This window comes from Dreissena polymorpha, chromosome 14 (genome assembly GCF_020536995.1).
Source record: "Dreissena polymorpha isolate Duluth1 chromosome 14, UMN_Dpol_1.0, whole genome shotgun sequence".
NCBI lineage: Eukaryota > Metazoa > Mollusca > Bivalvia > Myida > Dreissenidae > Dreissena > Dreissena polymorpha.
Window position 1 is genome coordinate 11372524 of NC_068368.1, and position 11355 is coordinate 11383878.

Below are 11355 nucleotides of genomic sequence, written 5' to 3' on the forward strand. Positions count from 1 at the left end.
ATATTTTTCCAGTATTTCCATGCTATATTCCGAATAAATGAAAGCATGCACATTGTAAAAAAAATACTATAGTTATATGGTTATAATATTACTATGATGTAGCAATTTTTACAGTTCTTGGTAGTGCACATTTTTATATATCCATATATATATAATGTAAATCAATCTCGTTAGATATTTCAACAATTGTCAACCAAATGATCGGTTTGTAAGTGGTAACGCTATTTTATTCCTGATAGGGTTATGCACGGGTTTAATTCTTGCTTTATTTGAAAACAAATACACATTTGGAACTTATTAAGTGTTGCGACTAAACAAGTAGATACATACATGCCGCTGTGGACATAAGTTAACCTTAAACATGCCGAACACAACATTAAAGACACTGCAGTCATATACTTACATCTTGGCATCACGTTTCATTTATTTGTGACGGACGGGATTACTTTATTATTAATTGTGACGTAATTATGTTGCTTAACCTTTGATAAAGGTTCAATTAAGATAAACAGTAACTAAAATTAGATCCATATAAGTTTGACAAGCGTAACATAGCTGATTGTATTTTCTACGAGCAGATGCCCATGTAATTCAGTATATAAAGCTAGTTTTAATATGTGTACAAAATTCGGCCAGGATATTAGAGAGCAGTAGAGTTCGCAGTGGTTTCTTACAGTAACGAGGCTTACCGTATGCGGGTCCCGTCCGTAACGTGTATCTGGCTACAATCTCGTGTAAATGAACAGAATACATTGAAATAAAGCGTTATACGAGTTATGTTTGACTGCTCCAATCGAAAAGCGCAACACACTATTGTGAATCTGCCCATATTTGATGCGAATATTACTTTGGGTATAGAATATAATTTTTTAATTTTTCTTAAAACTGCATTCCAAAATGACCGTAACTTTTCACTAATATTACAAAACAAAATGTGTTATATAATGCTCTTTGCTAACATTGTAAATGATTCTTTTAATTGTGCGATATTTAAGTTTACGAAATTATTAAAAAATTGATGTTGACGTGCTATGTTGTCCCAAAAGGTGAAACGTTTTGACAAAAGTTTAATTACAATTGAAATTAATACTGCATGATACGTAATTAATGATAATCTAGCACAGGTTGGAACGTTTTGCATGTGGTCAAATAAACTGGGGTACGAAGAGTTTTTAATAACGTTTCTCATTCACTCTTATTTTTTTGAATTGTTGCGGAGTTCTTCGATATTAGTACGGTGTTAAAATGATCTGATTAAGGATATTTGTTAATACCGTTACTTGCACTATATTTAGCGAGTTAAAATATCTATAGTATGATTTTTTTTTTTTTCTCATTTATTTTTCCATATATGTTATTTACATTGATACCAGTTACATGTTCATACATAAAACATACAACATAAAAGGCATATTCATTCAGGATTATTTTCGAGTTGTACATAAGTATATAGACATAAACTACAATGTATTCATTCATTAAAGTTGTTACATATACAACATATATTTGTCAGAGTTATACAAAACACACACACGCACACACACACACACACACACACACACACACACACACACACACACACACACACACACACACACACACACACACACACACACACACACACACACACACACACACACACACACACACACACACACACACACACACACACACACACACACACACACACACACACACACACACACACACACACACACACACACACACACACACACACACACACACACACACACACACACACACACACACACACACACACACACACACACACACACACACACACACACACACACACACACACACACACACACACACACACACACACACACACACAAACACACACACACACACACACACACACACACACACACACACACACACACACACACACACACACACACACACACACACACACACACACACAATACACAATGTGTTTAGACGGTTCTTGAAAAAATAACAACATTTTTAAACATGTTCAGAGCATAATAAAAAAGTTTTTAATTATTAATTGGGATATACTTTTGGTTGACGTTTTTTTTTAAAAATATAAAAAAATAAAACATACTATTATCGATACTATGGGCACATATGTATTCAAAGAGGTTATCTAAGTTGTATTGGTTGCAAAATATCTAACGAAGTGGATCCATTTTTGGTTATGTTTTTCAAGTTTGTTTTTAGAAAGGGCAATTTCTGCTTCTGTCTGTATTTTTATCTTAAGATAATTAAGAAAAATGTTGAAGTTTGGGATACATTTTTTTATTTTCATGTTAAATATGAATGTTTTTATTAAGATTAATATAAAATTTAAAACATCGCTGTAAACCTTTTTGTCGATAATACCAAAAAAAGCCATTTCTTTGTTTAATTTTATTTCAATATTCACTTGTTTTAGAAAGTACTGCAGTTTTGTCCATAATTCTTGAATGTAAGCGCATTCCCAAAATAAGTGGTCAATTGTTTCAATATCTGATTGGCAAAACTCGCACAAACTACACTCTTTCAGTCCGCATTTTGTTAAAAATTTATTTGTTGGGATTATTCGAGATAAGAATTTATATTGAAAGTTACGCAGATATGTATCAATGGTTGACTTAAATGGAATTATATATATTATTCTCCAGTCGGTATTTTCATTTACATTCAATTGTTTTTTCCATTTCATTTCAGTAGAGTTGTCATTTGTATTTTGTGATTTTTGTTGTATACTATAAAGTGTTTTGTTTATTTGCTTGGAATTCTCTATTACATTACAAAACGTTTTTTTCTGGCATTGTACATGTATTTATCCCTTGTGTTTGCAATATTGTTTTATATTCGTTTGGAATCGCGGATAATAGTGAATAATAATTTAAAAATTCTTGTGGATTTATGTTATATAAGTATTGCATTTCACTAAACGTATAATATGTATTTATTTGATAATTGTAAAAATGGCCAATTGTTTTTACACCCTTATTATACCAGTTTACTAGGAATATAGATTTGTTATTGATTTTTATATCTTTGTTGTTCCATATAACATAATGACATAAGGGGATATTTTTTTGTGAATTATTATATTGGTTTTTGATGTTTTGCCATGCGGTAAGCATCTCTTTTAAGAATACATTTTCTTTACTTACTTTATTTATTATTGCTTCATCTAAGTTACATTCAAATATAAGACTTGTTCCAACGTTTTTTAGTTTTTCGTGTAGCAGGAGTTTCCATTTACCATGATTGTTTTTATCTAGGAATCTTTTAACCCAGCCCGCTTTTATGGCGTTCAAAAAACAATTGATGTCTGTAAGCTTAAGGCCTCCATTTTCATAAGGTTGAGTTAATCGTTTTCTTTTGATTTTGTCTGGCTTATCATCCCAAATAAATTTAAACATAGATGTTGTTAATCCATCTAATACTTCCTTTGTTGGATTTGGGAGAACTGAAAAAGGATATATTAATTTTGGTAATGCAAAAGTTTTTATTACAGTAATTTTTCCCATTAAAGTGAGTTTTCGATGTTGCCATTGCTTTAAGCAGGCTTCAAATTCCTTAATCTTCGGCATTAGGTTTTTTTCAACATTAAGTTTGTGTTGATTGTAAAAATTCATTCCTAGCGTTTTAGCTCCATCAGATGTCCAAATAAATTTACATTCAATACAATATTCAAATTTTGAGTTTTTAAGAGATCCAATTCTCATTACTGTAGATTTTGATGAGTTGAGGTTTAGTCCTGATATTTTGCTAAAGTTTTGAAGGGTTTCCACTAGGGTTTCAAATGACTTTGCTGATCCATCATTAAAAAAAGATGCATCGTCAGCAAAAAAAGTTTGCTTAATTTCCTCGTCGTTAATTGTTATTCCTCTGATCATTTTATTGGCATTTATATAATTTGATAGTATTTCTATACATAAAATAAATAAGTATGATGATAGTGGACAACCTTGTCGAACACCTTTTTCTATTTTAAAACTTCTAGAAAGGTTACCATTGTTTATAATGATACTATTTATATCTTTGTAAAATACCTTTATCCACTGAATTAGCTGTGGTCCAAAATTGAGGTGTTCAAGACAATGTGTGATAAAAGAGTGATTTAAACTATCAAATGCTTTTTCGAAGTCTGCAAAGAATAACAGTCCAGGTTTATTGTTAATTTCAAGATATTCAATTACATCGAATATTAATCTTACATTTTCACCTATATATCGGTCTTTCATGAAACCAGTTTGGTCATAACTTATTATTTGATTCAAGACTTGTTTGAGGCGGTTAGCTATAGACTTAGTTGCGATTTTGTAATCGATATTCAATAAACTAATTGGTCTCCAGTTTGCTATGTAATCCAAGTTTTTATCAGGTTTTGGGATAAGTGTTATGATGCCCTGTTTTTGTAGACCAGTTAATTCGCCATTGTCTCGCATGACCCAGTTGACAATGATCATGCAGTCTTTAAGACTGAAATCTTCACGGAGTAAAGGGCATCTTCCCTACAAAGTTCATGTACCTCGATACCATAATTCAATAAAACGTATGAAAAAAAACACATTATTACCGTTCTTGTCGTTACATTATGCATCAAGACTAACTGTCCAGCGCCGTTTGAAACCTTTGTTTACATACATTTCAACTAACTGACATTTTAATCACACGAGTGATTTCATTGGTCCAATGCGGAGGTGTGTCTTTACAACTGGAGATTTCATTCATAAAGACTGCATGATCATTGTCAACTGGGTCATGCGAGTTGTGTATCGTGTTATTTCTTAAAAGTTGACACAGCATTTGTAAAAATATTGCAAGAAATATACATTTACAGAAAGGAAATTCATTTCTGCGTCGAATAAGACCAATATCGTGAAAATCGCTGCACAATTGATGAAGATATGGCTGTTCAAAGCGATGCACCCCGTTTTGGGGTGATTTTGAGTTGCATACCTTGCTATATATATATATATTTGATAGTGAATGTTTTTTTCAGAGAAGTTAATTTTTCGTTATAATATGGTTATTAATCATTCAAAATGATGTTTTCACTAATTAATATCATAGCAACACGCTAACCACCTGTGGTCCGAATATTTGAACAAGTCCTTTCAAAAATTAGTGTTGAAAGAAATAAAATAGCACTCGAATAGACATCTTAATTTAAAAGCATACATAGCAATTCGTCAACTCGTTGAAAGCGGGTTGCTCGATATAATAATTTAACTTTTGTATATGATCTATGTAGTTTAAACTAAAAACGATCATTATGTATACACATAGGATATTTTCAACATACATTTTACAAATATTCATGTGTCATATTTTACATAAAGCAATATTTAGAACATAAAATGAATGTATTTGAGTATTTCATGATGTTGGTTGCTTGTTGTTCATAGCGAACGTAATTAATTTAAACAAATAAATATATGTTATTAAACCGAACAGAAACAAATAGTGTATTCACATTCGCATAAAACATCTCCCCGTGTTAACAGCTTCATAATAATACAAGATTGAGTAATCAAAACATTTATAATCATGTAGAAGGCAAATAAAAACCTATTTATACAATAAAATACGCAGTCTAGTAACAATATCTGCTCGCATGGGAAAAGTATCAACGTGTGTTAGTGTGTGCCTGCGTGGTTATGTATGTATGCAACATTTTGAAACGGCGTATGTTTATATCTGATACAAACTTATCCATATAATGATGACAGCCTAGTACAAGAGAGATTGCGGGTAGGTTTTCACAATTCAACTTTTTGGAATCCAAAATTCAAAACAAACATTCAGACGTCGCGAAATTTGAAGTGTGTTCAAAGATTAGAAGTCTTGAGTTTGTGTTTGTTGGTGTTCGTGTGTGCGTTAGTGTGTGTGCCCGCGTGAGTGTACGTGTGTCTGTGTGTGTGTGTCTGCGTGTTAGAAACAGGAGATACAGTATGCGCGAGAGTGTTGTCAGTTTAAACATGATCTGATTTGGCATATAAACAACATATTTTCGGAAATCAGTGATATAAGGCAACACATGCATTCATTTCTTAACAAACTGTACATAAATGACTACAATAAAAGTAGAGTTACAAAAAAAAAAGAAAATGATCTCTTATTAAAGCATTTTATTCAGTGAATAGCTAACTTCTTAAGTTTTTCTGTAGTATTACTATTCAAATGTTTAAACATGTGTTCTTAATTGGTACTACGAAGTATATTATATTTATGTTAGTATTTCTTCTCAATAACGTGATACAAGTTTTTTAATCGTATGACATATAATGCTATTGTCCATAGCATTTACTAGGCTTTTCATGACATTCGTTGCGCAAAAAGATTTCATCGTCCTCGTAACTTTTCAATATAGTGTTTCCGTTGCATCAATAAATAACTCCTCACCCCACCCCAACCCATTCGACATAACAATACCAAGGTAGTTTAAATTACCTAAAATATCGATTTATTTTTTCTTGGTGTTTCCATGTTTAATTTTTGTTAAGCATTAATTCTATTTTGGCAATATTTACAGTCAAATAACATGTATCGCTATATGCCAGCAACATCCGAAAATAGGAGGAAATAATTAAATAATTGATCTAAAGTTAATCTGGTGTTTCTTCCGTTTTGTATACAAATTGGTTAAGCATTTAGACATAACGAAAACATGACTGGCGATGCGATTTCTCCTTGCAATGGAGCGACATTGCTACGAAAAAGGTCCAAACATGAGTCAAGAGGTTTTACTTGAAGTTTGACCTTGCTATACATAGAACGAGTAAGTGACATGAATTTGCAATCGAAACCATATAGAATCATTCATAGCTGTCCACGGGTTAGGACGTCATAAGCCTTGCGGTAATCAACATAGCAGATGACGTGTTTGTTTTTACTATGTATCTATTTTTCTGATTAAATACGTAAGAAAGACAATTGCATTGTCGGTTATGCAGTTGGGTTTGAAATCGAACTGAGAATCTGTAAGAAGATATTGTTTTTTATCGTTTTTTAATCAAACCTGTTAATAGTTTCGAAAAAGAGCTTAACAATTTCATGCCTCTAAAGTCAGTCGAGCCGGAACTATCGCCCCGTTTGTATGATGGACTTATAACTCCCGATGACTTGTTCTTTGCAAACTGTTAAATATCTGCAATATCATTAAATACTATTTTTTACGGTTTCATTATAGTATCCACTATTTTTTTTAAATTATTCATAAACTATATTATCGTTTGAGGCTGACCTTTTATTATAAAGACGCCTTGTCTCTTCTCTGGGATTGGGTTTGTGATATCCGTGTAAGATGTGATTGGATTTTCTATATTATCTAACTATTATAAAATTTGTCGCTTACGTCGTTGTTTACTTTAACATCAGCCTTATGAGCCTGTATTGTTTGAATAATTGCAATAATTCGAAAGACTGCTTGCGACTGATGTTGTTTAATTTCGTACCCTGTTCTCTATAAAGCTTCAATGTCGTATTCATGTAAACATATTTATAGTTCGTCCTTGCCGTCAGCACTTTTGCTCGTGTATGCACATTTTTATGCCCCCGATGGTGGGCATATAGTGATCGGATGTCCGTCTGTCTGTCTGTCCGTCACACTTTTGCGTTTAGGTTTCGAAAAATGCTCATAACTTCTATGTCGCTTCAGATGTAACCTTAATATTTGGTATGAAAGTGTATGTGGACAAGGCCTTTCCATACAAACACACATTTTGACCCCATTGACCTTGACCTTGAACTAAGGGTCCGCGTTTAGGTTTCGAAATCTGCGTTTCGGTTTTGAAAAAGAGTTTTTCGGGGACGAATGTCTTCATATGGAGACAGCTTTTGTTACTTAAATTATACTAGTAAACTGAGTATTTGTTCTTATACTGGTAAACTGTATGTATTATGTCCGTTTTCGTTTGCTTTTTTTGTTAAACCAGCGTTGGTTATTGGTGTCAGCAGATGCGAAGCTATTATGATTAATAAGATTGCTGCTAATTGCATGCTTAAAATGTTTTGTTCACCGCGTTTATTTAGGAAAAACAGTAAACTACGAGACGAATAAAGTTGGATTGCATCTCGAGTGAACGCGTGATTGTAAATAATGGTCTTGAGCACAATTATCAACGTAGTTTGATTTCCATTTTAAATATATGCCTTGACATTTTCCATTAATAACCGGCGTGTACGTGCTGAGATACAATGTCAATGGGTCTTGATTCGAGATTCTGTCAAATCGTGAACTTAACAATCGGTTAAATCGTAAAAATTGTTTACTTATGTCAACAAACAGTAAACTGTACTTTCCTCATGAAGAGTAAACCAAATTAATAAGCCAAATTGTTTTGTAAGGAAATAGTCCACCGTTTTCAATTCTTATACAAGTAGATATAAATATGAAAAAAAATCACAAATGTATTTTGACCAGGGTTATAGGCTGCTTTCTGAAGAGAAGTATTTATTTCAAATAAATCACAATCACCCAGGCCTCTGATAATGACAATATAATCAGCTTTATGGCCGGTTCAAACGTGTCCCGTGATAAATACTGTTTCATTACTATTAAACAAGTTTATATTAGATTCTATCTGTTGAAAAGTGTGTATCATGTTTTGGTGAAACTTAAGGAAATACCCATAACAGCTAAATATATAAATCTTGATTTTTTAAAAATCTTTTTTAATCCATAAAAGACAATTTGTATTATTGTTTATTAAGAGATTCTCCTTTTTTTATATTCACAATAGTCCCGCCGCTTAAACATCGTGCTCGACGGTGTTGGAAGCGTTTGTACGAGTGTATAGGATTGCTGTATCCTGTATAGTCAATTGTTTAATTCTTGTTAGTTCAAGTTTCAATTAAACAGAAAATGTCAGGTTATACCAAATGTTGATGCTAGATTTGTACTAAACCAAATACATATGTTTGTGACAGAATACAGGCTTATATAATGACCGGTACGTAGTGAACCATATAAAAATCGAATTTCGTCGCGGATCTTTACGAACGAAAATATTGTAAAGCAATCGTAATTAAAACTTACCTGCTCAGTAGCAAGCCTGCCGAAAGTCGATATTTGCTTTAACAGCTCATCTAGTATCTTGTTTATGTTTTCCATGTTACCTTAAATACAGGAGTCACAAAACAAACTTGATCATACTATTATACTCGCTAAAAACGTATTCATAACAACGGTTAATACACTAGTTTACTTTTTTTGGTTTCACAATGTGTTTGCGTTGCTACAGTTATTATATGATAAATGAACGGTGAAAAATAGTTCTACGTATTTGACTAAAAGAAGAAGTAGCATTAGAATTATACAACTAAATATAATGTATTGGAATCGAAAAGTAGTACTGCCATATCTCAACTATTTGTAGTGATGTAATATATTTGTTTTGCTTTATTCCTGTTGTAGGAATTATTAACTGGCAAGTACACACGCGTTCGATTTCATGATTAAACCAATATAAAATCAACATTTGAAAAAAGTACGACCTGCTTTAAAAAAAAATTTTTGGTAATTTTGACTGTTACTTTGCAAAAAAGTTATTATGCGAGTGTTCGTTACAGAGAAAATCAATTATGTTAGCAAAACTAGAAAGCACGATTGAAAGACACATCCATACTTGCATCAATTTAAATAATTGTGGATCGCGGAATAGTGCAGTTTGCTTATACAACGACGCTTGTAAGCTTTTTATTCCGTATGTATTAAATTCATTCACTTTATTTGGCATGCAGATGAACGATACTGTCTATTTTCGGACAATTTGTCTTTCAAATCGATCTCGAATCGTATTTCGTACTTACGAATGGATTTTTTAGAGGTTTCCATGGCTTGCATTCTTGCAAGTAGTTCTTTATCCCAACGACTTCGCTCTGTTTCCAATTGTGTCATATTAACTTCAATTTCTCTAATTTGCTTCTGTATATTTCGCCGTGCAGCTTCACATTCGCTGACACTGTTTAAATTAATGCAATCCAACGCAATAGTTGAGAGTTCGTCTAGTAATTCAACTGAAAGTCATCAAATGTGTTTTTAATAAACCGCTTAATGCTCAATCATACACACAAACAAACACTTAAGCCATATTTTATTACATATAATCAATAATCATCAGTTACATTATTTATTGATATTACCTATAGCACATGCGGGATAAATCTAGAAATATAAAACATGCAGTTTGTAAGTAAACAATGGTTTTCGCTGACTTCTTCAGGTTTTTATTTTGTCTATTACGAAAGGTAGTTTTCAACCCCCAGCCGTGTGGTCTTGCTCAAATAATGTAGTTGAGATGTAGAACAATTTATATAAGCATTGCTGACGCTTGTTTTCTATTCAATTTGAATTATGGATTGTATGGTAGTGACATAGCATGGTAAAAGTTGATATAATAAATACAAACATTTCAACAATGGATTTTGTGTACGTTGCGTTCACCTATACATAATTTGTTCTGAATTTAACATTCTTGCTAACCCCGTAATTTCGAAGATGGCTCTATTCAATGCTATATCTGTCCGTTGTCCAAACTTATCAATTTGCTCCTGCAACTTTTCGAGTGCCGTCTGTATGTTATCTTCTGCATGCTTAAGGTCCTTAATTAAAAAATGCGATCAATGATGAACGAAGGAGTGAATGAATGATTGAAAAAATAAATGAATGATCAAACGAACGAATGCATATATTAATATAAATTGTCTTACTAATATTTGTTTGGAAACTCTTGGTACTTGCCTGTCTTTAATGTTTGCTACTGTATTTTCCAGTTCAGCAATTTCTTCAATGGTCATCTGAATTAAGGCCTCAAATGTGTGTTTGAAATTACAAGCAGCTGTTTCAATTTCTTTCGTAGTACTTATGCCTGTTTGTCTGGCATAATGATTCTCTGACACCGTTTCAAACTCCAAAACAACATGGTCAGCGTTCTCAACAAGTGTGCTTACAATCTCGTTTGCTGTTTTGTCTAAGCCATACCCAGGCATTGTTTTTATAGATTGTACTCACTCACAAATCGTATGTAATTAAATTTTAAAGCAGGTATATTGTTATTGTAAACATGTCTGAAGTCCGTTTGGAATTTCTCTAATTTGTGTGCACCATTTTAATAATATTTCAAAAACAAAATTGGATCATCATGAAGATTGGTGATTATATTTATGGTTGTATAATCTCGAAAAATGTTGATAACAAGCTAGATCGAAGGTTGGGTAACTGTTACTAAAATAGAACATTAAAAATCAATTCATCTGTAGGAAGCTTACGTGTAGACTTTGCATGTGATTGTATTTGGAGTAAGTGGCATCACTGTAAATGTTTGCTTAAATTATAACAAAATAAAACCGGCGAAAACTTTAATTTGC